General features: G+C 44.5%; 1 protein-coding gene across 1 annotated transcript in view; it reads left to right on the top strand.

Annotated features, from left to right (window-relative positions):
• LRRC42 (leucine rich repeat containing 42) overlaps nucleotides 1–26909 on the top strand; it is a 152877-nt gene that overhangs the window by 82171 nt on the left and 43797 nt on the right. The gene's annotated exons all lie outside the window — the stretch shown is intronic.

Genomic DNA, 26909 nt, shown 5'->3' with positions numbered 1-26909 from the left:
GTCCAGGTTACATAATCAGATAGACAGCATGAACAGGTTCCTCATGCATAAAGCAGCATGAGTGTTGAAGCTGTTACAATCCTATCCTCACCGCAAGCAACCATACATATTCCGATGGCAATCACAATTCAAATTCAGCCCACATCAATCCCAACCCCACCAGGGAAAACTCCAATGTGCTTGTTTCAGTAATAAGACGTTCAGGCATTAACTGGTCTTAACTGGCATAGTCCATTACTTATGGGGAGATGTCTACGTTGCAGTGGGAACCGCGTTCTCCTTCCCCATGGGTGGTTTGTCTCCCATCAAAACTGCTACTTGTAATCCATCAACTTCATTGTTTGAGGAACTTGATTCATTGCAACATTTACAGGTGTGCTGTGTACATATTTAACAGGATAAATCTTCCACAAGAGCAGAGCTGCCAGGAGGCAGGTGAGTTGAAACCACACATCTGCTGGTGTGACGGGATCCTGCTGTGGAGACTAACACCCTCTAGGCATGTGACGCAATTAGCCCTGGTTACAGGTGTTCCCCCCAATTCCTGATTTTGAGACCACCCACTCCTCTTCTCTTGATAGATCTTACCAGTCAACTCAGGACCAGCTAGTCAACTGTGCCAATATCACATCTACTTCCCCTGATAGATCAACTCAGGTTCAGGTAGCCAATTGTACTAACATTGCATCTGCGGTCAGGGCAGCTTCTCATAGCGTTGGGTTGCGATATGCATCCTGAAATGTGGGTGGCAGGCTTAAGATCTGATGTCTCCCTTCCGTCCTTTATTTCTTTCATTAAGGACCATGACTTATGTCTTTTTCAGGAAACTTGGACAGTCGATCCACTTTTTAGGTCTGGCTACTTACATTTATAGGTCCCAGCACTTTCTAATATTAGGGGTAGACCGTCTGGCGGTTTAATTATATGGGCCAGAACATCATTAAACTGCCGTATCTCAGTTATCTGTTGAGTCCCCTGACATATGAAGCATCCGGTTACTATTTGAGGTAAACGTTGGCTTGATTATTCTTAATATGTATGCAAGAGGGTTTGGGGGGGGGTTTGGCTTCTGATAATCTCTGTGTTCTGGAGGCGTTTCTAAGGCAATGTCCCCTGCACCTTAAAATCATCGTGGCCGGTGACCTCAATGTCAAGTTTGAACCTCTGGACTGGGATGATCTTGGCTTTACTCGAGAGGAGGGTCGGGCATGGTCTGTCCCTTCTTTGGACATTCCACTCATTAAAAAGCGGTCGCAGGTTGCCTTCCAGTTTAAAACCGTGACTATTGAATTTGGGCTAAGAGCACCCAATGGTAAGACAAAATCTGTCACAAAGGGTTGTCATACTTACAACCAGGTTAACCACACAGGCAGAATCGACTATTGCTTAGTTGATAAAAGATTGTGGCCTTTAGTCATCAATACAATAGTTATTGAGAGAACTGAGAGCTATCACAATCCACTCTTGGTCCAAATGCTTGCCCTGTGTAATCAAATGTCTACTATTAATATCTCCACTATACCTTCATTGGATATTAGCATGGCTAAATACAAACGCCACTTAAAGTGGAATAAGATATCAGCACAGCCAGATATTATAAGCTCTGCGAATGCTGCTTTGAGGACTTTATTGATGTATTTACAGGCAGGTCTTGTAATTACTGGTGAGCAAATAATTACATCTCATGCCTTCTAGTTTGAGAGTATTGCGGGCCATTTTATAGCAGGTACTGACTCTGGTGGTGGGAGGCCCAAGGAGAAACATCACTGGTTTAACAAGGAATGTCGAGCTTTAAATAAACTTCTGATATAGAGAGTTAAATCCAGGGATAAATCCAAGGATGTAGTTGTTATCCATACAGCTAGGAAGTCTTATAAGTCCACTATTTGTAAAGCCGAAACGATAAGTGGTGGGCTGCACTTAATGATGCTTCGGGTGAGAAGAACTGTACTAAATTCTGGTCTCTGGCTGCGCGTGGCCCTGATAATAGTGTATTGAATGTCACGATGAACATTGCTTCAGCAGAGTGGGTAGAACACTTTAGCCGAATGTATTTTGCTGATCATCTTAGTATGGTATGTGAATCTGATAAGGTGTCTCGTACCACTATTGACCAAACTCGTAGCCTTTCACTGTAGCAATTGTTTACACTTTCGGGCGTAGTCCACTCACTAACTACTTTAAAGAGCAGCAGGGTGTCTGGTCCGGATGGCGTCCCTGTAGATTTGTTTCTCACTGATACTGAAGTTTGGTTGAGATACATTACTAACATATCCAATGCCATAGCGGTAGGGGTACTAATTTCTGGGTCATCGAAGGGTGCTATTGTAGTTCCTATTTAAAAAAAGGGCGATAGAGCCCTACCTTGCAATTACAGGGGCCAATTAGCCTATTGGACTGCGTGCAGAACGTTTTCTGCCACTGCCTTCTGGAGAAAACTCAAGACTGAATGTCTGAGTGTGATATACTTAGCCCATTGCAAGCTGGCTTTCGCAAGAAAACCTCCACTATTGATCAAGCCTTTAGGTTTATGCTCATATATTGGAAGACCGTTGTTATTGGTAAGGGCAATCTGTATGTTGCCTTTGTTGGTTTGAAATCTGGGTTTGACTTAGTGCCTTGCAATAAGTTGTGGGAAGTTCTCTCTCTCTCTGGGATGGCAATCCCCGTGCACTCTCTTTCTTTGTTAGTACGGGTCCATGAGGACAACTACGCATGTGTTAGGTGGGGCGATCTAGGGCAGCTCACTGATTCCAGTGTCAAGGGGAAGTACGCCAAGGGTGTGTCCTTGCTCCAACTTTGTTCTCTTTATATATCAATGACATTGTTTCCTCTTTACTCAAGGTGCAGGCAGACACACAATTCATAGACACACATAAAGTTCCTGTTTTGCTCTTTGCAAATGATAACATTTTGATATCTAAGACCCCAATTGGTTTGTGGAGACTCCTTACGTGGTATGAGGAATTCTGTTCCGCACGGGGTTTTGAAATCATCACTTCCAAAACTAAATTGATGACATTTAATCCTCCTAGATCTTTTAAAGGAAAATTTATACTTGGAGGTATCCCACTTGAGAATGCTATCTTGCCCTAATTCTATCAGAGAACATGTCTTGGAAGCCACATATTGCTAAGCAGGTGTTGAAACAAAAGCAAATCACATGGGTTATAATCAGGGATCTTGGCCTTTCCTACTCTAAGCTGGTACGTCCAGCGCTCCAGATCTACAAAGCCAAGGCTGTGAGCTCTGCTCTTTAAGGTGCAGAACTATGGGGCCATGCCAAAGTCCAAGAAATATCAGTTGTTGAGAATATTTTTTGTAAGAAAGCTCGTCTCTCTTCTATTGAGCACTCCGTTGCTGCCTCTTTTTAAGGACTTGGGCATTAAGAGTATAGGTCACAAGGCTCGGTTACATCCTCTACTGTACTGATGCGGCTTTCGATTACACCAGAGCTTGGCCCCTACACTGTAACCCTGCAGACTGTAATTGAAGCTGGTCGATCTCTTAGCATCCCTTGGCTCAGGTACATCAAAGAGTCATTATACACACTTGGGCTCAGTGAGCTTTGGGATTCTCCGACTACTGCTCCCTTCCCGTCTTTATTCAACCTTAAAAAAACAGTACTGGGGGGTGGTAGATTCGGAGGAGTTGGGGTAGCACTTCACTCCAAATTGTCACGTGAATTTGTTTATCTGAAAGAAATGTGGAAATATGAGGCTTTTTAGGATGCAATTCTGGTCCCCAAAGACAAGATGTTGGGAGTTCATAGGTCCCTTGTTGCTCTTAGAATCCTTAGATTAGATACTCACTTGGCATTGGTTACTACCGTTGCTAAGCTTCTTGGAGCCATGTGGATTCTTAGAGTAAACATTTTATCTGCATTTACATGATGTGCTTGTATGATTAGTTATGTACTGAAGAATGCTTATGAGGAGCATTCAGGTTTTTATTTTATTTTTTAAAAGAATGCATTGCAATTATTTCATAATTTTATTTATTTATTTTTTGCATTGTTATGTGCTTTTATGGCTCTTGTGGCAGAAATAAAGTTTTTTGATTGATGTGAGGTAAAAGGTAAGTGAGTTGCCATGGGGGTGCGAACACCCAGCATAGACCAGTACAGGAATAGGAGGCTGACCTTCTAATGTTAAAGAAAACTCAGAAGGGGCCAAGTAAGTGGACTGAAGAGACACTCATTATGCCTTAGCCAATTGGAGAGGGTTCATAGAGGCCCAGGCCCATTCCTAGAGATCCTCCTGTAAGTTGAGGAGGCCGGGAGCAGCGCCCCCCCTTCCAAGTGCTATCTGTTGGAGCCCCAAACTGGACAAATTCACAGGTGGTTAAACGGAGTGCCACCAGAAGGCAGAGGGTATAGTCCCTAAGACAAGACTTAGGACACACCTGGGTGAGCAGGCACACAAACCCATCCCACAACAGATTAACAAAGAAGACCAACCATCAAACACCATCAGGATTGTGAATAGGGCTCACTAAATCAGATGACAGAGGAGAGTGGTGGTGGTCGCTCCTCCATCTAACGCTCCCTCGCCAGATTCATCTGATGGCCAAGGGCAATGGGCAGAGCCAGAGGGTTGAAAAGGGCTCCTTCCTTAAAGAAACATTGCAAGAGAGGACTGAAACCACCAGTGAGAAGAAATCGGCAAAGAGATGTTTCCAGGTGGAAGAGGGGTCCTCACTTAGAAGAGTCTTAGCAGTGGGCCGGTAATCCAGGATCTCATTGGTATATAAAATTGACATGATGGCACTGGACAGCACTCTAATCTGGGGAGACCTCAGAAAAGTATTCAAAAGTGTTAGGAGCAAATGGTGGAAAAGCACAATAAAAGCCTGAAGAAGAAAATTAGACAGTTAAGAGGACACCCAGTGGCTTGCCACAAGAGCAGAGGACACAGAGGGCTGTTACACAGAAATAGCATAGTGTCCGTCAATCAATCTCTTTACGGAAGCTTGTCTCACTAATTCTGTTCAGCCTGTTCCAAACTCCTCTCTACTGAAGGGGAAAATGAGGCGATTCTCCAAGCAGTCAGACTCAAGAGCCCTAAACACCATGAAAATACACAAGTTCTTTTTCTTGACTTCACTGAACCGGCACAGGCCAAATGGAGATCCTGTGATGATGCCAAATGGGAGCTGTAAAAGAGAAGAGTAAAATATGACGCTATTCCCACCAACATTATGATTCCTGGCAAAATAGAAGTCTTAGTACTGAAAAACTCTGGAGGTAAAGACCTGGCTAGATGGCTAGCACAGAGTTGGAAAAAAGGGATCCCCAACACTACATGACCCCAAATGGGTGAAAGAAAGCCAGCAAGGGAAAAGGGACACTAAAACCAACATGAAGGAAAGCAAATCCACTGTGGAGACATTGATGTGGGCAGGCTCTGTCATGCCGCCGTAGCCTGAAGAAACGCAGAGGAATGATAGGCAGACATTGGAGGCGAGTACTTATTCACTATGTTTGAAGATACTAAAGGGTGGGGCATACTACTGGGTACTCAAAATAGGGACTGGGCACTCCCTTTATGTTTGTGACCACCCTCCCCAAAAGGAGGAGAGATGTGGCAATGCTGCCAAGAGGAAGCCAATGGGGATGGTAGATACATAGACATTTAGACATGGGCCTTAAATATGCTGCCCCCAATTTTGAGATGTTGTGTGGTTGAATATTGACGGCACACCACAAAGTTTTTTTTTTTTTTTCTGATTTTGTTTGGATGGAACAAGTTAAAAAGTTATAGGAGGAGCCAACAAGCATCTTGAGCATTGGCAGGGGATTTGGGAGTGGGTCGGGTGGGTAGTTCATAACCCAGCACATTAGATAATGAGAAGGGGGAAGGATAAGGGTAGTTCACAGAAATGAGAGTTCAGGTGTTAGAAGCATAGTTGTCCAAGGGAAACACCGCAGAGTTGACGGGGAACACTTGGGCCCTTAAGTTGGGGACCTATAACATAAGAGGTAGCTGGGAGACTTGACAGCAGGTTGTATGACAGAACCACACATGCCAGAGCCACAGTTGCCTTGACAACCCAGTCGGAACAACAATTGCATCTTTTCCACGCATGCCTTGACCATGCATGCCTTTACAACGAACTACCCCGACCCTCTGACCCTAAGCCCTAAATCCACCCCACCTTTAAAAACTACCCCCAAACTGTGCATCAACCCCACTTACCTCAACTCGTCCTCTCCCTATCCTTCATCCTCTTTTCTCCTCCTTCCTTAAACCTTCCCCTACCCCTAAAAAATAAACTACCCAGCCTCCCCACCCCTAAAAAATAAACTGCTCTGACCCCTCCACTCACCCAACCACTAAATCCACTTACCTCACCTCGCCCTCTCCCGAGCTCTTTGCCTTTTCTCTGTCTTAACCACACATATACGTAGTTTGGCACATGCGTGGTTAAGGCAGAGAAAAAGGCGTGTGTTGTTAACTTCCGCATTGTTGGCAATTCGTTTTTTAGGATGTTTCCCTTGACAGCCAGGTGATTAAACGCTGTGTAAATGACTCGGGACACAAGCTGAAGTGTGTGGGGTGGAAAAGAAGAAGGAAGTGGATGATGTCACAGATTTGAATGAATAGACACAGATCAGACCTGGTGTTGCTCCAAGATATGCACCTGATGGGCAATAACTGCGCTTTTATCAGGACAGGCAGCTATAAGGTTCTGGTAATCTCGAAATTTACATCCAGGTCATGGACAGTGGCAATTTTGGAAAAGATGAGGATAATTCTAGCAAGGAAGATGGTACCGCTGGCAGTGGACTGAACATGGATAGAACCTATAGTCTGCTATGCAGTAGTTAGTGGGAAATGGAACTGCAAACATTTGGCAATAATAATGGCATACCTACTACATCTAGTTATACTGGAATGACACTGGGCCATTATATTGCAGATCCCGTTTGGTGCTTCAGCTTAGATCTGCAAAGGAGAACATTGATCTACCCTTATACACTAATAAGGGGCATGGGATCGAAACAAAATGGCTTTGATATTTGGAGGGAGTGACACCCCAGGGTACAGGCAGTACTTCTCCTTTTTTCATGAGCCAAAAGTTCACTCTCACGTCTTGACTACTTCTTTGTCCTAGCAGCACGCGAGTTGTAAGTGTAGTGACACAACATACCTCACTAGAGTTATATTAAACCATTCTCCTGTGGTAAGTATGATGATAGCAAGATCAGTCAAGAGACCCAATTGGTGAAAATGTGATGCACAGTAACTGAAAGATAGTTGCCCATAAGTTCCATAGCAGTAGCCCACACATTTGTGCAGTATCTTCAGTCACTGTATAAAGCTAGGTCTTCATGTAACAGACTAAAGGGACAGTTTTGTTTGCGACTTATTGACCAATGCACCACCCTTTGATGACACACAGAAGTAGGTGAAGACCTGAGGGAGATAAAAATTGGAGAGACAATGGCACAGATAAAGAGCTGTAGGAATTCTGGCCCGAAAGGGCTGACATTAGAGCTGTTCAAGCATCTCTTGATTAAGATATTGGGCCCTACCCTCCAGATGTTCATGAAGACGAGGGGTCCCCCCCACCACAACCCCAGACTTTCACACAGTCACAATAGCATTCATACACCAACAGGGAACATCCCATATGAGTGTGCTCTATAATTTGATATCTCTCTTGAACATTGAGGTTAAAATATTAGTGAGAATCCTAGCTAACTGCCTATATGCGGCTGTTGAGACAAAAACCAATCCAGATCAGTCAGGATTCATGCCCCTTAGATCTCCCTGACATAATCTGAGTTGCCTCTGGCTGTGTGTAACAGGAGCGATTTTGTTCCTGGATGCCGAAAAGGCATTTAACTCCATTGAATGGCTCTTCTTGAAAGCTATAATAAAGAGGATGGGATTAGGGACAGGGTTTCTGTCATGGGGCTCACTATTCTATATGCAACCAACAGGCAGGGTAAAAGTCCATGATTAATCGTCAGATCCTTTTCCCTTGGGGTGAGGGAGTAGACTGTCCTGCCTCCTCTTGCCATTCCTGTTTGCCCTTGTTCTAGAACTGCTGACATGCTGGATTAGGAGAGATGCACTGATTACAGTTCTGAGATGGGACCAAGAGTTGGGAGGGCATGATTTCCGTGTATGCAGATTAGTTTTTTCTTTCGCTGACTTTTCATCAGCATTTGATCATCAGAATTCTAGACCTGACACACAAGTACATAGATTACTTGAGCCTCTGCATCAATTAGTCCGAATCGGTTCTTTTTCCCCCTTAAAAACTGGTTACCTCCAGATGGGATGGACTGCCACTCTGATAGTTGTGATCAAAGAGAAGTAGAATTTCATAAATTAGGATCGAATGGAGATTTTCATGAATAAGAACCTAATGAACCTCTTTTTGATGGCAAAACTGATGTGGTACACAGGAGAGAATTTCTGCTGTCCCTCCTCAGCAGGACACCACTTTTCAAAATGATAGCTCTCCCCAGATTCTTATGTGTGCTTCTAAACCCTCCATACTGTGTGCCAGATACATAACTCCACACAATATTATGGGGCTGAGGGTCAGCCACAACTGTGTTATCCACTCTGACTAGGAGAGTATATGATGGAGGATTCACCGTCCTAGATAAGAAAGGATTCAAATGGTGATAATAAATGATTGTATGTATGTGGTATTTTTGTGGTGCAAACCTAGCCAAAAGGAAGCAGAGCATTGTAGAAGATGAAAGACCAACATACTATCACTGAGTGATAGGAGAGGTCGCTGGTTTGTGGAGTGTTAATGCATTGTGATTTTGTGTGTCTTCAACTCTTTCCTTAATTGGAGCAGCATTGGGTTGGTCCTGATGGATACAGGGATGTTGTTCCAGGTCCTGGGTACATGGATGGTAAAGGCCTGCTGCCTTATTTCTTCTTATTTCATCTTTCTTTCACTTCTTAGTCTGCAGTCTGATGGTGCCCTGGCTTCAGGTGTCCAGAGAACCACCAGATAGGGTGAGCTTATCTGCAAGATACGCTGGGGTGATGATCATGATGGCTTTGTAAAAGGTGCAACTGGGTTTTAATGCAGGTTGACAAGATGAGCTAAGAGAGTTATTCCACTAGGATGGGGGGGGGGGTGTGATCATATTTCTTCAGTCCCTGGATGAGACATTGTCCGGTGTGTCACAGACCGTTAAAGGGTGTCAGTGTAGAGTCTGGGAGGCCATGCTGTATCCAGATTGGTGAGTATGAGGGCTTGAACACAGTTTTGATGTTTTTTTCTGGGAGAATCTGTTTCACTTTCTTTATAAGAGAGAGCTAATACTAGTTTTTTTTGTTTTTTGGGGAGGGGGCTGGGGGGGAGTTCAGAATGTATTCCTTGAGGGTGCAGTTGATGTCAAGAGTGAATACAAGTGACTTGACAGTCATTGAAAGTTGGGGTTCGAAGTCATCAAGTTTTATGTCCTGTTTTGTTCAAATAGCAGGATTTCTGGCTTGTTTGAGTTGCGCTCGTAATAGGCGGTGACCATCCGTGGTGGTTGATGTGCAGGCAGAATGACATTCGGGTAAAGTTGTTTATCATCAGCATATCGGCAGAGCTTGATGTTTGAATCTAGGAGAAGAGCAACAAACTGCTCCATGTAGAGTTTGACGATAACAGTAAAGCATGGAAATCTGAAGGATGCCACATGTGATATGAATTGTGTGGGACCTCAGCGTGCCCATGTAAATATACTACTGTCAGTTGGAAAGGTGGGAGAAGAACTAGTGAAGGACATTGCTAGTGAATCCTCTTCAAGACTCCAGAGTGCGTATGAGGGTGGGATGGTCGACTGTTGAATCCTGTCCAGCAGTATCAGGAGGCAGGGATCATCTTCATCTGTGGTCAGGAGGACATGATCTACAATGTGTATGGTAGATGTCTCCCTGCTAGAGAGTGATCTGAAGCCCAACTGGTAGTCATGCATGAGTTATCCGCATTAATGTGAACTTAGAGTGGAACATATGCTGCTTTTTTAATGCTCCTGCAGATGAGTGGTAGGTAAGTGATGGGTGGATAGTTCTCGAAGTTATCTACCTTGACTGTAAGTTTCTTTAGGAAGGTCTGGCCTGCCTTGAGAGGAAGGTGCCTTGAGTGAGGGAGGAATTGGCAAAGGTGTATAGGGGTGAGGGAGCGTTCAGAGAGAGCTTTGACGAAGAATGAGAGTAAGACAACATGGAGTACATTATGTCACTGAGATCTGCAAGATTTGTTGATCATCCTTTAATAGAAGGTGTCACTGATGGCGGACAAATGGGCTGCGTGACATCTGTGAATCAAGTGAACTAAAGCCATACAAGGCCATCCAAGAGACTGAGTTAGTGAATGTCCAGCATCATGGAGATCTACAGGTGAAACGCACTTTATGGAAATGCTCTAAGAGCTTGCGAGAGAGCGAGGAAGAATCATCATTGTGAAGGATACTTTTGGCTCATATATTTGCTATACAAAACCCTCCCAAATATATATATATATGTTCGATGGCATGTGTAGCTGCAGATACACATGCTGTGCACATCCCGCCATCTGGTGTTGGGCTCGGAGTGTTACAAGTTGTTTTTCTTCGAAGAAGTCTTTTCGAGTCACGAGACCGAGGAACTCCTCCCATTTCGACTCCATTGCGCATGGGCTTCGACTCCATCTTAGATTGTATTTTTTCCGCCATCGGGTTCGGACGTGTTCCTTTTCGCTCCGTGTTTCGGGTCGGAAAGTTAGTTAGAATCTCGGAAAAAACGTCGGTATTGTTTGCGTTCGGTATCGGGTTAGTTACAACAGATCGACACTGAATTTTGAAGAGCTCTGGTGGCCCTTTGGGTTTTTTTCGATCCCCCGTCGGGGCCTGGTCAGCCCGGCCACGTGTGACTTCAAGGCTGATGGAACGGACCCCATTCCGCTTCTGTCCAAAATGCCATAACAAGTATCCGTATACGGATCAGCATCTGGTCTGTAACTTGTGCTTGTCCCCAGAGCACAAGGAAGATACTTGTGAGGCCTGTCGAGCGTTTCGGTCCAGAAAGACGTTAAGAGACCGAAGAGCCAGAAGACTGCAGATGGCGTCGACGCCGACAGGACAAGAGCTTTTCGAGGAGGAAGAGGAAGCTTTCTCTATCCACGAGTCTGACTCGGAAGAGCTCGAGGCCGAAGAAATGCCAAAAACCGTGAGTAAGACGTCGAAACATAAGACTCACGAGAAGTCAACAAAAGCCCAGGGGACGCCACCGCCAACAGGCCATGGCTTAACCCAAAAAATAGGTGACCGAGCCAAGGCACCGAAAAAGGGCACGCTGGTGTCGAAGTCATCCGACTCCGGTCGAGATACCGCCACACAGCAATCTCGGACCCGAGACATCGGCTCAGAGAAATTTCGGCACCGTGACAGCGGCACCGAACAAATTCGGCACCGAGAAACCACCACGCCGAAAATTACAAAGGTTTCTTCAGAGCCTAAAAAGACGTCCGAAAAAGTTTCTGTTCCGTAACATCCAGCCTCGGAGCCGAAAACAGGTTCCTATAAAGAGGAACAAGGATTGTCCTCCCAAATGCAAAAACATAGATTTGGAGAGGAACTTCAAGCTGTAGAGCCAGACTATACTCAAAGGAGGCTCCACATTCATCAAGACACAGGGAGGATAACCACTCTTCCCCCAATTAAAATAAAAAGAAAACTTGCCTTTCAAAAAAAGGACAAGGAGCCACAGGCAAAGGTGGCAAAGAAAACAACTCCACCACCGTCTCCACCACCATCAGTGCACACATCACCAGTAGCAACTCCTCCACTGATGCACTCCCTGACTCATACTGCCATGAGTCAAGATGATCCCGATGCATGGGACCTTTACGATGCTCCAGTATCGGACAACAGCCCAGACTCGTACCCTGCCAGGCCGTCCCCTCCTGAGGACAGTACATCTTACACACAGGTGATCGCAAGGGCAGCTGATTTCCATAACGTCACCTTGCATTCCGAACCAATTGAGGATGACTTTTTGTTTAACACGCTATCCTCCACTCATAGCCAATACCAAAGACTACCTATGCTCCCAGGAATGCTAAAACATTAAAAACAAATCTTTCAGGATCCTGTTAAAGGCCGAGCCATAACTCCAAGGGTGGAGAAAAAGTACAAGCCACCGCCAACAGATCCTGTTTATATTACAACCCAGTTAACACCAGACTCAGTAGTTGTCGGGGCAGCTCGTAAGAGAGCAAACTCTCATACCTCGGGGGACGCACCACCTCCAGACAAAGAGAGTCGCAAATTTGATGCTGCAGGCAAAAGGGTTGCAGCACAAGCAGCAAACCAATGGCGCATTGCCAATTCACAAACACTTTTGGCAAGATATGATAGAGGTCACTGGGATGAGATGCAACATTTGATAGAACACTTACCCAAGGAGTTCCAAAAAAGAGCACAACAAGTGGTGGAAGAAGGACAAAGTATCTCTAATAATCAGATACGGTCTTCAATGGATGCAGCAGATACGGCTGCAAGGACAGTAAATACTGCAATAACAATAAGAAGGCACGCATGGCTGCGTACGTCAGGTTTCAAGCCGGAAATTCAACAAGCCGTGCTAAATATGCCATTTAATGAACAGCAGTTGTTTGGGCCGGAAGTCGACACTGCTATTGATAAACTCAAGAAAGACACTGATACAGCAAAAGCCATGGGCGCACTCTACTCCCCGCAGAGCAGAGGCACATTTTGCAAAACACCTTTTAGGGGAGGGTTTTGAGGACAACCTACAGAAACCACAACATCACAAACAAGGCCCACTTACCAAAGCCAATATCAGCGGGGAAGTTTTCGGGGGCAATATAGAGGGGGACAATTCCCAAAAAATAGGGGAAAATTCCAAAGCCCCAAAAGTCATCAAAATAAGCAGTGACTTAAAAGTCACACATCCCCATCACATAACACCTGTGGGGGGAAGACTAAGCCAATTTTACAAACATTGGGAGGAGATAACAACAGATACTTGGGTACTAGCAATTATCCAGCATGGTTATTGCATAGAATTTCTCGAATTCCCTCCAAAAGTCCCACCGAAAACACACAGTATGTCAAAACAACATATAAATCTTCTAGGATTAGAAGTTCAAGCATTGCTCCAAAAAGAGGCAATAGAATTAGTACCAAAACAAGAACTAAACACAGGAGTTTACTCACTGTACTTTCTGATACCCAAAAAAGACAAAACTCTAAGACCTATACTAGATCTCAGAATATTAAATACATACATCAAATCAGACCACTTTCACATGGTTACATTACAAGAAGTAATCCCACTGCTCAAACAACAAGACTACATGACAACACTGGATCTAAAGGATGCATATTTCCATATACCAATACATCCTTCACACAGAAAGTACCTAAGGTTTGTATTCCAAGGGATACATTACCAATTCAAAGTGTTGCCATTCGGAATAACGACTGCGCCAAGAGTTTTTACAAAATGTCTAGCAGTAGTAGCTGCACATATCAGAAGGCAGCAAATACATGTGTTCCCGTACCTAGATGATTGGTTAATCAAAACCAACACGCAAATACAGTGTTCACAACACACAAATTATGTCATAGAAACCCTACACAAACTAGGTTTCTCAATCAATTACTCAAAGTCACACCTTCTGATGTGTCAAACACAGCAATACCTAGGAGCAACAATCAACACAGTAAAAGGAATTGCCACTCCAAGTCCACAAAGAGTCCAAACATTCCACAATGTAATACAAGCCATGTATCCAAACCAAAAGATACAGGTCAAATTAGTAATGAAACTCCTAGGCATGATGTCCTCATGCATAGCCATTGTCCCAAACGCAAGGTTGCACATGCGGCCCTTACAACAGTGCCTAGCATCACAGTGGTCACAGGCACAGGGTCAACTTCTAGATCTGGTGTTGATAGACTGCCAAACATACATCTCGCTTCAATGGTGGAACAGTATAAAATTAAACCAAGGGCGGCCTTTTCAAGACCCAGTGCCACAATACGTAATAACGACAGATGCATCCATGACAGGGTGGGGAGCACACCTCAATCAGCACAGCATCCAAGGACAATGGGACATTCAGCAAAGACAGTTTCATATAAACCACTTAGAACTGTTAGCTGTGTTTCTAGCGCTGAAAGCATTTCAACCCATAATAACCCACAAATACACTCTTGTCAAAACAGACAACATGACAACAATGTATTACCTAAACAAACAGGGAGGAACACACTCGACACAGTTGTGTCTCCTAACACAACAAATATGGCATTGGGCGATTCACAACCACATTCGCCTAATAGCACAATTTATTCCATGGATTCAGAATCAGTTAGCAGACAATCTCTCTCGGGGTCACCAACAGATCCACGAATGGGAAATTCACCCCCAAATACTGAACACTTACTTCAAAATGTGGGGAACGCCACAAATAGATCTATTTACAACAAAAGAAAACTCAAAATGCCAAAACTTCGCATCGAGGTACCCACAACATCAGTCTCAGGGCAATGCACTATGGATGAACTGGTCAGGGATATTTGCGTACGCTTTTCCCCCTCTCCCACTTCTTCCATATCTAGTAAACAAGTGGAGTCAAAACAAACTCAAACTCATACTAATAGCACTAACATGGGCAAGGCAACCTTGGTACACAACACTACTAGACCTTTCAGTAGTACCTCATGTCAAACTGCCAAACAGACCAGATCTGTTAACACAACACAAACAACAGATCAGACATCCAAATCCAGCATCGCTGAAGCTAGCAATTTGGCTCCTGAAATCCTAGAATTCGGGCACTTAGACCTCACACAGGAATGTATGGAGGTCATAAAACAAGCTAGAAAACCTACCACTAGACACTGCTATGCAAATAAGTGGAAAAGATTTGTTTATTACTGCCATAATAATCAAATTCAACCTTTACACGCATCTGCAAAAGAGATAGTAGGATACTTACTACATTTGCAAAAATCTAAACTAACTTTCTCTTCCATTAAAATACATCTTACGGCAATTTCACCTTACCTGCAAATTACGCACTCAACTTCATTGTTTAGGATACCAGTCATAAAAGTGTTTATGGAAGGCCTAAAGAGAATTATACCACCAAGAACACCACCAGTTCCTTCATGGAACCTCAACATTGTCTTAACACGACTCATGGGTCCACCTTTTGAGCCCATGCACTCTTGTGAAATGCAATACTTAACGTGGAAAGTTGCATTTTTAATTGCCATCACATCTCTAAGAAGAGTGAGTGAAATTCAAGCATTTACCATTCAAGAACCATTTATTCAAATACACAAAAATAAAGTTGTTCTACGGACCAATCCTAAATTTTTACCAAAAGTAATCTCACCGTTCCACTTGAATCAAACGGTAGAATTACCAGTGTTCTTCCCACAGCCAGATTCTGTAGCTGAAAGAGCACTACATACATTAGACATCAAAAGAGCACTAATGTACTACATTGACATAACAAAACTAATTCGAAAGACAAAACAACTATTTATCACCTTTCAAAAACCTCATACAGGAAATCCAATTGCAAAACAAGTCATTGCTAGATGGATAGTTAAGTGCATTCAAACCTGCTATCTTAAAGCTAAAAGAGAATTGCCTATTACACCAAAGGCACACTCAACCAGAAAGAAGGGTGCTACCATGGCCTTTCTAGGAACGAAATATGTAAGGCAGCAACATGGTCTACGCCTCATACATTTACCAAGCACTACTGTGTAGATGTGTTAACTGCACAACAAGCAACAGTAGGTCAAGCTGTACTAAGAACATTATTTCAAACTACTTCAACTCCTACAGGCTGAACCACCGCTTTTGGGGAGATAACTGCTTAATAGTCTATGCACAGCATGTGTATCTGCAGCTACACATGCCATCGAACGGAAAATGTCACTTACCCAGTGTACATCTGTTCGTGGCATTAGTCGCTGCAGATTCACATGCGCCCACCCGCCTCCTCGGGAGCCTGTAGCTGTTTAGAAGTAGATCTTAAACATTTGTACATTTGTAAATATATTACTTGAAACTTCATTATGTACATACGCATTCACTCCATTGCATGGGCACTATTACTAGCATACACAACTCCTACCTCACCCTCTGCGGGGAAAACAATCTAAGATGGAGTCGACGGCGATGCGCAATGGAGTCGAAATGGGAGGAGTCCCTTGGTCTCGTGACTCGAAAAGACTTCTTCGAAGAAAAACAACTTGTAACACTCCGAGCCCAACACCAGATGGCGGGATATGCACAGCATGTGAATCTGCAGCGACTAATGCCACGAACAGATGTACACTGGGTAAGTGACATTTTCCATATATATATATATATATATATATATATATATATATACACGCTCTTTCATGTTGGTGCAGGTGTGAGGAATGGACCATTTCCTCTCATGAATCCAAAAACAAACAGTTGCAAGCAACTTCACCACCGCACTCCAGGAGGAAATTATTTCTTTTTATTGCAGTCAGGATTAAATTACCATCCTTCACCACTATATATATATATATATCGACACAAATAAAATGGTAAAGAGACTAGACAACAATGACTGGGAGGCAATGTGCATCTACCCATGACAGTTGACAATGAGTGTGGGTTTCAGGCTTGTTCAGCTAAAAATCTTCCATCAAATTTACTACACACAGATGCGATTCATGAGGTTTGCTGTAACAAATGACAATACATGCAAGAATGCAAAAAGGTTGAGACAGTCATTGTAAGGAAATGCCTCCTTGGCATGGTTACCCCCTGACTTTTTGCCTTTGCTGATGCTATGTTTTGAATTGAAAGTGTGCTGAGGCCTGCTAACCAGGCCCCAGCACCAGTGTTCTTTCCCTAACCTGTACTTTTGATTCCACAATTGGCACACCCTGGCATCCAGGTAAGTCCCTTGTAACTGGTACCCCTGGTACCAAGGGCCCTGATGCCAGGGAAGGTCTCTAAGGGCTGCAGCATATCTTATGCCACCCTGGGGACCCCTCACTCAGCACAGACACACTGCTTACCAGCTTGTGTGTGCTGGTGAGAACAAAACGAGTAAGTCGACATGGCACTCCCCTCAGGGTGCCATGCCAACCTCACACTGCCTATGCAGTATAGATAAGTCACCCCTCTAGTAGGCCTTACAGCCCTAAGGCAGGGTGCACTATACCATAGGTGAGGGCACCAGTACATGAGTACTGTGCCTTTACAGTGTCTAAGCCAAACCTTAGACATTGTAAGTGCAGGGTAGCCATAAGAGTATATGGTCTGGGAGTCTGTCAAACACGGACTCCACAGCACCATAATGGCTACACTGAAAACTGGGAAGTTTGGTATCAAACTTCTCAGCACAATAAATGCACACTGATGCCAGTGTACATTTTATTGTGAAATACACCCCAGAGGGCACCTTAGAGGTGCCCCCTGAAACCTTAACCGACTATCTGTGTAGGCTGACTAGTTCCAGCAGCCTGCCACAACCGAGACATGTTGCTGGCCCCATGGGGAGAGTGTCTTTGTCACTCTGAGGCCAGTAACAAAGCCTGCACTGGGTGGAGATGCTAACACCTCCCCCAGGCAGGAACTGTCACACCTGGCGGTGAGCCTCAAAGGCTCACCCCTTTGTGCCAGCACCGCAGGACACTCCAGCTAGTGGAGTTGCCCGCCCCCTCCGGCCACGGCCCCCACTTTTGGCGGCAAGGCCGGAGAAAATAATGAGAATAACAAGGAGGAGTCACTGGCCAGTCAGGACAGCCCCTAAGGTGTCCTGAGCTGAAGTGACTCTAACTTTTAGAAATCCTCCATCTTGCAGATGGAGGATTCCCCAATAGGATTAGGGATGTGACCCCCCTCCCCTTGGGAGGAGGCACAAAGAGGGTGTACCCACCCTCAGGGCTAGTAGCCATTGGCTACTAACCCCCCAGACCTAAACACGCCCTTAAATTTAGTATTTAAGGGCTCCCCTGAACCTAAGAATTTAGATTCCTGAAACTACAAGAAGAAGAAGACTGCCGAGCTGAAAAACCCCTGCAGAGGAAGAACAGAAGACACCAACTGCTTTGGCCCCAGTCCTACCGGCCTGTCTCCTGCCTTCCAAAGAACCCTGCTCCAGCTACGCTTTCCAAGGGACCAGCGACCTCTGAATCCTCTGAGGACTGCCCGACTTCAAGAAAGACAAGAAACTCCCGAGGACAGCGGCACTGCTCCAAAAGAACTGCAACTTTGTTTCAAGGAGCAGACTTAAAGACCCCTGCAACTCCCCGCAAGAAACGTGAGACTTGCAACACTGCACCCGGCGACCCCGACTCGACTGGTGGAGAACCAACACCTCAGGGAGGACCCTCTGGCGACTCCGAGTCCGTGAGTAACCAAAGTTGTCCCCCCTGAGCCCCCACAGCGACGCCTGCAGAGGGAATCCCGAGGCACCCCCCTGACCGCGACTGCCTGAACTCCATTTCCCGACGGCTGGAAAAGACTCTGCACCCGCAGCCCCCAGCATCGAAAGGAACGGAACTCCTGTGCAGGAGTGACCCCCAGGAGGCCCTCTCCCTTGCCCACGTGTGGCTACCCCGAGGAGCCCCCCCCCTTGCCTGCCTGCAACGCTGAAGAGATCCCTTGATCTCTCATTGATTTACATTGAAAACCCGACGCTTGTTTCTACACTGCACCCGGCCGCCCCAGTGCCGCTGAGGGTGTACTTCTTGTGTGAACTCGTGTCCCCCCCGGTGCCCTACAAAACCCCCCTGGTCTGCCCTCCGAAGACGCGGGTACTTACCTGCTGGCAGACCGGAACCGGGGCACCCCCTTCTCTCCATTGAAGCCTATGCGTTTTGGGCACCTCTTTGACCTCTGCACCTGACCGGCCCTGAGCTGCTGGTGTGGTAACTTTGGGGTTGCTCTGAACCCCCAACGGTGGGCTACCTTGGACCCAAACCTGAGACTTGTAAGTGATTTACTTACCTGACAAAACTAACAAAAACTTACCTCCCCCAGGAACTGTGAAAATTGCACTGTGTCCACTTTTAAAACAGCTTATTGTGTTTTATGTGAAAAGTATACATGCTAATGTAATGATTCAAAGTTCCTAAAGTACTTACCTGCAATACCTTTCAAATGAGATATTACATGTAGAATTTGAACCTGTGGTTCTTAAAATAAACTAAGAAAAGATATTTTTCTATAACAAAACCTATTGGCTGGATTTGTCTCTGAGTGTGTGTTCCCCATTTATTGCCTGTGTGTATGTACAACAAATGCTTAACACTACTCCTTGGATAAGCCTACTGCTCGACCACACTACCACAAAATAGAGCATTAGTATTATCTCTTTTTGCCACTATCTTACCTCTAAGGGGAACCCTTGGACTCTGTGCATACTATTCCTTACTTTGAAATAGTGCATACAGAGCCAACGTCCTACAGTCATGCATACTCTATGTGAGTGCCCCTAAATCAGAACCTTTTGGAACAATGCCAGGGATCATATTATTACAGTGAAGTTTGTATCAATTAGAAATTTCTGAATGCCTGGCAGTGCTGGGGGCCGGAAGTGTGTGACTATCACTAAACATAAGTGATTGTTTTGTAACAAAGCCGAGATTGTAGGTAGAAGGGATATTGCACAATTGTGTCAAGCAGAACCTACCACAAAGGCCAGGGGCACAAATAGTGTATGGTGCCAGAAAGGACGGATGTTCCAAGAAATTTGAAAAGGTCTGGGGACCATGGAAGGAGTTTTGCAGACTTGACTGTGAAATATTTATCTTTCTAATAAGGCCATAGTAGATTGTGGCAAAAAGTGCAACAGTGTCATGGAAAGTTAAATGTCACCTGTGAACTGCAGTGCATGTACCTTTTACTAGGCTTACAAAGTAAACATGGCTTCCGGCCTACCTGTGTAGCCAGCTTATGACCATCTTGATGATGTAGATACAGAAAGGTTGTTCATTTCTAAATGAAAACTCCTCGTGTTAGCTGAGAATCGTGTTCCAAAACATATAGGAAGGTATTTAGAGCATTAATAAGGACAATCATCACAAACCAATATGAGAGTATTTATTTAGGGCATAAGAAATGAGGGAAATTGAAATTGAGTAAGCAAAATTATGTTGAATCTATGTTCCCACACACCTGTATGATCCGTCCTGTTGAAAAAAGCAAACGTTTTGCCCGTGTGCTTTTCCACTTTCAACAAGCAATTTCAAGGGCATCTGCTCTATTTATAATTCTGTTATATACCGATATTGAACGGGCAGTGATAGACCCTTGTGCCCCCTTGAATAATTGCAGAAGGCACTGCAGCCTTACAACAGTAAGGACATATGTCTGACTCCATCAACCTCTAGTAATGACCTTAAGTACTAAAGCCGGATTACAGCAAGGGCACGTGTCTAACTCTAGCAACCTCTAATAGCAGCCTCAGGTATTGCAATGTCATTCAGAACACGTTTATGATTTATGCTGGTTACTTTAACCACAGATTCTACTACTTTAGAATATTCCCCAGGTGACTACCAACAATATGCAGGAACTGATCTTATGTATATGTTTCTTGGGTTACACCCTTGGATCATGGCATAGGTTCAAGTGCTGCTGGTAGGGTGCAATTTAAGAAAGGCCCCATTTCACTTTAACAAGGGACTCATTTTGTGATATGATAGATTGACGTCTTCATTACACCTAAATGTAAGTTGGTGTATATTTGTAAGCAAGTGCCTTTGTCCAAGTTTTTGCTATGGTCTCAGGGGTCACTCAGCATAAATGGCGGGCTTTGTCCTTCTCCTGCACCTTTTACCTCAGCTTTTAGTACCCACTTGAAATAGCAGAGGCCTTTGGATACTTACTGTGCTCAATGATTCTCACCCTGTCCCATGGCCAGCAACCATTACCACAAGGAACTCTGAACATGGCTCGCAAGGTGGAAAATGTTTGGGGCATCAGTTTAACTAATTACAATGAGTCAGACAATAGATGAAAGCAAGTCAATCAAGAGTAGTTGTGTTTAGAGTGGTTTTATGAATTTGGGAACCAACATAAGATAATACCAAAGGTTCTTCTCCATGGTATACCTTTAAAGAGTATTTGTTAAATATAGCCAGAGACTTAAATATTACCTGGGATAATAAACCTGCTACCTCCTCTCCTAATATTAGAAAAGTGCCTGAGTAGGGTTAGCTCCCGCTGTTTTTCTTTCATTATGATATTACCATCTATTGCCATAAGTCTCCTTCATGCAGTGTTGGAATGATTTTGATTTTGTGGAAGAGACTGCTAACCATTGCATCATCTCTGTTTTAAAAAAGGCTGTTTTACCTACTGAGTTTGGGAACTATGGACACGTATTGTTAATCAACAAAGGTGGTAATATCCTGGCAATGATTTTGACTGAGCCTTTAGACAAGCAAGTCATTCCCCACATCATACATGAGAACCAATTGTGATTTAAGCTTGTAAGACTTGCTCCTTATAACCGGTATAAGCTGACAATGATTTTGTGGCACCTTCTTAAGCAAGTAGATGAATTACTCCAACTTCTGAAGGATCCTCAAGAGTAATGCCCAGCTAGACATAATTAGAGCCTCCTCAGAGGTCTGTGCTTCTGGAGTGGAGTGTGGACCAACTCCGAGTTACTGCCTATATCATCCATAATAAGAGTTATTAATAAAACATAGGATAATTCATTGCTTAAAGCCATTCCCATTTGACCACCCCTTTCCCATCAATTTCAAATTATTACATTTTAAACTTGTTTCTTACAAGGCTAGTAGCAAGTTTATAAGACTGCTTTAAATGTCGTTGCTGTTCTGCCAACATGTGACTTAATCGCTATATCGCTAATCATAGTCTCTGCAATGCAGCTGAAATCTAATAGTGAGTACCGTGCTCATGCTGGATCAGGATCAAAGGGCTGCTATGGGTCTGTTCTGCCAACATGTGACTTAAAATTATTTGTGTGGGTAAAATGGGTAACAATGGGTATGAACACAAAGTGACAAAAAAGTACTCTATATCGCTAATAATAGTCACTGCAGTGCAGCTGAAATATGTTAGTGAGTACTCATGCTGGGTCAGGATAAAGTCAAGACTATTAACATTAATGGCCTCATGACCATCTCTAAAACCATAAGGCGAACACTCGTGGGCACACAGCATAAACCAGGAGGCTAAACCAAAATCCTAACAGCTCACACCCCCTTCCCATTCACTGTTCTAGCCATAGCCTCTGCCGATTCACAAATCACTGCAATAATTTCACCAGAGCACAGTGTCATTTAAGATACTTGGAATCAAAACAGGCCAAAACAGCCTCCCTACAGGACCTTTTTCCTTGGCGTTTCATCCTCTTCATAGAAGCTCACGTCAATCCTGCAACAGGGTGGGACATAGCCACAATAAATGGATAATGTCCTCGTCCTCTGAGTGACATAGCCGGCAGCTCCCTTGCTCTTCTTGTCTTTTCCATATAGGAAATTGACATCTGATGGGTAATAATCCCAACCTATACTTCAATAACTGCAACTTTGTTCCCTAAAAGGCTCACAGAGGTAACTCTCAGGTTTCAGTTGCTTGTAGGGTGGGAGTGTCATCCATCCAAGTTTGTGTTGCGCCAATACAGCCTTATCCTCATACAGTGAGCGCTGTTTGCTGCTCAGTTTTACCATTGTTTGAAACTCCTGGTGGCTGATAGGTAAGTCCCAGGCTGTTAAGTTCAAAGAGATCAAGGACTGCAACAAATAAGATTGTGCTTGAAAGCTATGCCTTGTGTCCAGCTCAGACCCCAGGTAATGGGCCAGTGATTTCCCTTTTGTGTACCTGAATTTGTGGCAACACAGCGTAAAAGCTGGCATCTGTGCCAAGGTTTGCTTGATGGTCCCAAACTCAAGACTGATCTGGGCAGGTGACGCATGAGAATGGAGCTGAAAGATCTCTCTGTAGATCTTAAGAAGCATTTTATCAGTAGTTCACTGTCCCTCATTCCCATACGCCAATGTGCGCAGAATCTTCGCCTTTGCCATCTGAAGGTTCAGTGACAGTGTGGGTAATTTTAATCTTGTAGCAAGGGCCATGAGACCCGCTTTCAGTGCATTGATGTTCGTTCTGATGTCTTCCAGTTGCTTGGAGTAACTTCCATTCCCATTCAAGTGTACTCCTGGATATTTAAAGCTGTTAGTTGACTCCCGCTTTTCCGCATCCAAGGGTCATGTCAGCTTTTGTCTGCTTTTGCCATGCAAGCCCAAGATCTTTGTTTTGTTTTTGTTAACTGACAGGCTATTTCTAATTGAAAAATCAGATGTTGCATTAAGGAGGCGTTGCAGACAAACCTGTCTGCATACAACAAGTTTGAGAGCCGCAGGCCCCCCAACTTGGGTGGATGGGAATTGACTGTGTTTAACACCAGGATTAGGTCTGATAAGTACAAATTGAATAACTTTGGTGCTAGGACGCAGCCCTGCTTGAGGCCCTGCCTAGTTTTAATTGGCCTGGCTAGGCGAGAGCCGTCCCCGATTTTTACTTGCACCCATGTTTTCTTATGCAGAAGTTCCAAGGCCCTAAGTAGGCCACCTGGGATGCTGAAACTGGTCAGTTTCCGCCAGTTTCCCTCTGTCAGCTTTGTTGAATGCTGACTTGTAATCGATAAACTCCACGTAGATTGGGTGTCTGTTTACCCTTGCCTGGGCGCATAATACAGAGAGTGCCATGAGGTTAGTTGTGGTCCCAGTATGCTTCATAAACCCTGTGCGATTAAGGGGGATAATATTGTTTGTCTAAGCCCATGACACTAGCTCCTCCAATAGCGCACCAGCAAAGTATTTCGCATCATTGTCGTTGACAGCTACCAAACGATAGTTCCCCGCGGATCCCTTTTCTCCACCCTTATAGATTAGGACTAGAATCGAGCCACATCATGATGGCAGAATGCTGTTTGCATGCAGAATAGCAGCAAAAAGGAGAGCCTGGTGAGTAGACCAAAAGATTGGGTCCTCTTTATAAATGGCTGGTGGTAGGCACCAGTGCCTAGTGCTTCCTCTTTGCTCCCTTTTGCTATTTGCTTCTGGGAGAAATGGAGCACCATATTGCCCCATGATTGGCGCTACTGTATCTGGGTGATGGTAAATTGGTAATCCACGAACTGTCCCCGTCTGTGAAGAACTTGACTTTTTGTGACTCTGAAATAAAGTGATCAAGGAAGAAATAATACCAACTTGACTCTGAGATGTCAAAGGAGGCCACAGCTGGGGTGGCTGTGCCCAGGCTTTGTTGATTGTCCATTTGTATAATTGTTTGACTTTTTGTTGTATAGTATTTTGGCCCAAAATGAGTTCCAGCATGCCACTCTGTGATTCTTTTTCTACGTTTTTTAAATTTCTTCTTGCCTCCCTCAGTTTATAAAGAGTTCTTGAATCCAAAAGCACCTGCTTGAGGGCTGTCTATAGCGAGTTTACCCTCCTTTTGGTCCTTTTTTATCAGCATATTGCTTGCCTCTCCTAAAGAGAGAGCTGTGTTGTTTGAAATCTGCTTGACCCTGCTCATCATGCTGCATTATAAATCCTTCAGTGTACTTTTCCCATTGCGACAAGAGATCACCAGCCAGTGTATGAAAGAAAGAGTAGAGAAATGTAGACTTTGCTGCCAAGGATGCAACAGTGTTAGTAGTGCACCTGATTCACTTTAGGTAAATTGTGTGCTCATTGAGCCCTATATCTACTGCACATTTAAAAGAATCCACGCTGATATTCATGGTAATCTCCTGTGGTCGATGGTCGCTATCCAGTCTTTCGCCAAAGGAGGATATTGTGGGCAGAAGGGGAAGACTGAGAAAGGTGGTAACAATTAAAGAAGCCTTCATTGCCGTTAAAAAGAGAGTCCCAGTGGCTTATCCAGGGCAAAACGTCCATTTAGTGCTCTGAGGCCAAGATATTCTAGGTTACTTTGCAGTTCCCACCCTTTGTTATTGAATTTACACCACCCAGGATGAGCTTGAGGCGGTGTCATCCAAACACTGTCATGGGCCTCTGTAACCTCACTCGCAGGCAGTGTACTCATCAGCCACATTTTAAAATCGCCTGAAATCACCAAGTCTTTGCTGACTTCATCCGGCGCTGAAGCTATTATAAGATCAATCAACTTATCCATTAATACCGACCTTGCAGCAGCATTTGGATATATACAGACACTACCTAAGGTAATTTTCTTTCTACTTCCATTGGAGGATCTGAAAGATAAGCCAACTACTTGGAGAACAGCCTTAGCATTAGATTTCTCCCAGGACTCAATATGGGTGGAGATGGAAATATAGATAGCAAGATCACCCTTGCTGCATGGGTATCTTTGTGTTTTAGTTGCTGGAAAAAGTAGGTTATGTAGCCTTCTAAATGATGGACCTCCTCGGACCATGTCTCTTGTAAGAGGCTGATGTGGAAAGTACAGAGGTATCGTAGAGTGTCTGGGTCTCCTAGCTTATTTGCAAGCCCGTTAATATTCCAGGAGCAAATCATGGGTAACCGAACCGAAGAGGCTACTTGCTTTGTGTTTTGTCAACGTAAACGTCTAGTCAAATTTAAGGCCCCTGACAACCAAACCCAATTTTCCATCACCTCAGTACCAGATGCACACTCCTCTTGGTGCCCACTGGTTTGCTGTGAGGCTGAGTCAGGGGTTTTGCTTTGGGCTTTTCTTAAGACTGAATAAACAGGTTTATTTTGTCTTGGAGTGAAAAGTTCCTTTCGTCCACGTTTCAAGACGTGCGGGTATCCAGGTTCCCTAAACATAGTTAAAGTAATACCCCACTGCTTGAAGATCTGAGCAATCCAGACCTTCCTGTTCCAGTTCCACTGACCTATAGGTAACGTTTGTCGTTTCATTGCTAGGGCAATGAATTCTATGGAGGTAATGTCATGCAATCTAGTTCCACGAAGTGTACCAATTGATTGAACAAGCTTGGTGATGTTTCCCCGATTTAAAGTGCCAAACAAGCCCCTAGATGTATATTCTGGATGAAAGAGCATGCAGAATGATTCAATCAACACTTGAAGACCAATGCCAGACTCTGGAGATGGGTGGACTCCCCAGACCTTATGAATGGGCCCTGGAGAAGCTCTTAAGGTCATGGGTTGTGTCGCTTGACGCTTTTGAAAGACCTTCACAAAAGTGACAGATGTAGCTGAAGCCCCTTCCTTGGTACTACGGATGTTAGTTGAAAAAGCTGTTTTGCCCTTTAAGTGGAGCTGGAGTCACAAGTGCCATGTTTGGGGCCTGAAATGCTTTTCGGTTCAGGGCCCATGAAATCGGTGGTAGTGGTTTGATGCACAGATGAACAAGGTCTCTTGGGCATTGCATACTTTGGCGTGACAAGTGGACTCTGGGTCTGAGTGCTTGGTACTAAAGTTGTTTGCCCCTTATTATAACTCATAGGAACAGCTGTAATGGGTGGGGGGGGGGGGCGGGGGCTGTTGATCACATGTAGTTAACCCTCTGACCTCTGATATGGCACTGCCAATAGGGGCGTCTGCCAGGACCGGAGCTTGAGCCACAAAGGTGATCTTCGTGTTCCTGTTCAAGCCTGTTAAGGCCTCTTCGGGGTTCTGATCTTCTTGGGCCCGGACATCCTGTGCTAGTTGTTGTATTCACCTGAAAGATTGGGTAGATCGCCAGGCTGAGGCTGCCCTTTTATTATACCCCTTCCTTTTTTAGATCTCTTTCTCTTTTGCTCCCCTTCAGGAATCCAGCCGTCTGTGACCGAATCTTGTGGACCGGATCAAAGGGTCCCAGGATCACTGTCCTTACTTGGCTCCCTTTGGCCATTGTCATTGTCAGAGCTGGTTCTCAGGCATCCTTCCAGCGAAGTCCCTACCCCTCTGTCAGCCAGCACTTTGG

The sequence above is a fragment of the Pleurodeles waltl genome, chromosome 4_2, assembly GCF_031143425.1.
Source record: "Pleurodeles waltl isolate 20211129_DDA chromosome 4_2, aPleWal1.hap1.20221129, whole genome shotgun sequence".
In the NCBI taxonomy this organism is placed as follows: Eukaryota; Metazoa; Chordata; class Amphibia; order Caudata; family Salamandridae; genus Pleurodeles; species Pleurodeles waltl.
The sequence above is the reverse complement of the archived record's forward strand: the minus strand, read 5'-3'. Positions and strand labels throughout refer to the sequence as shown.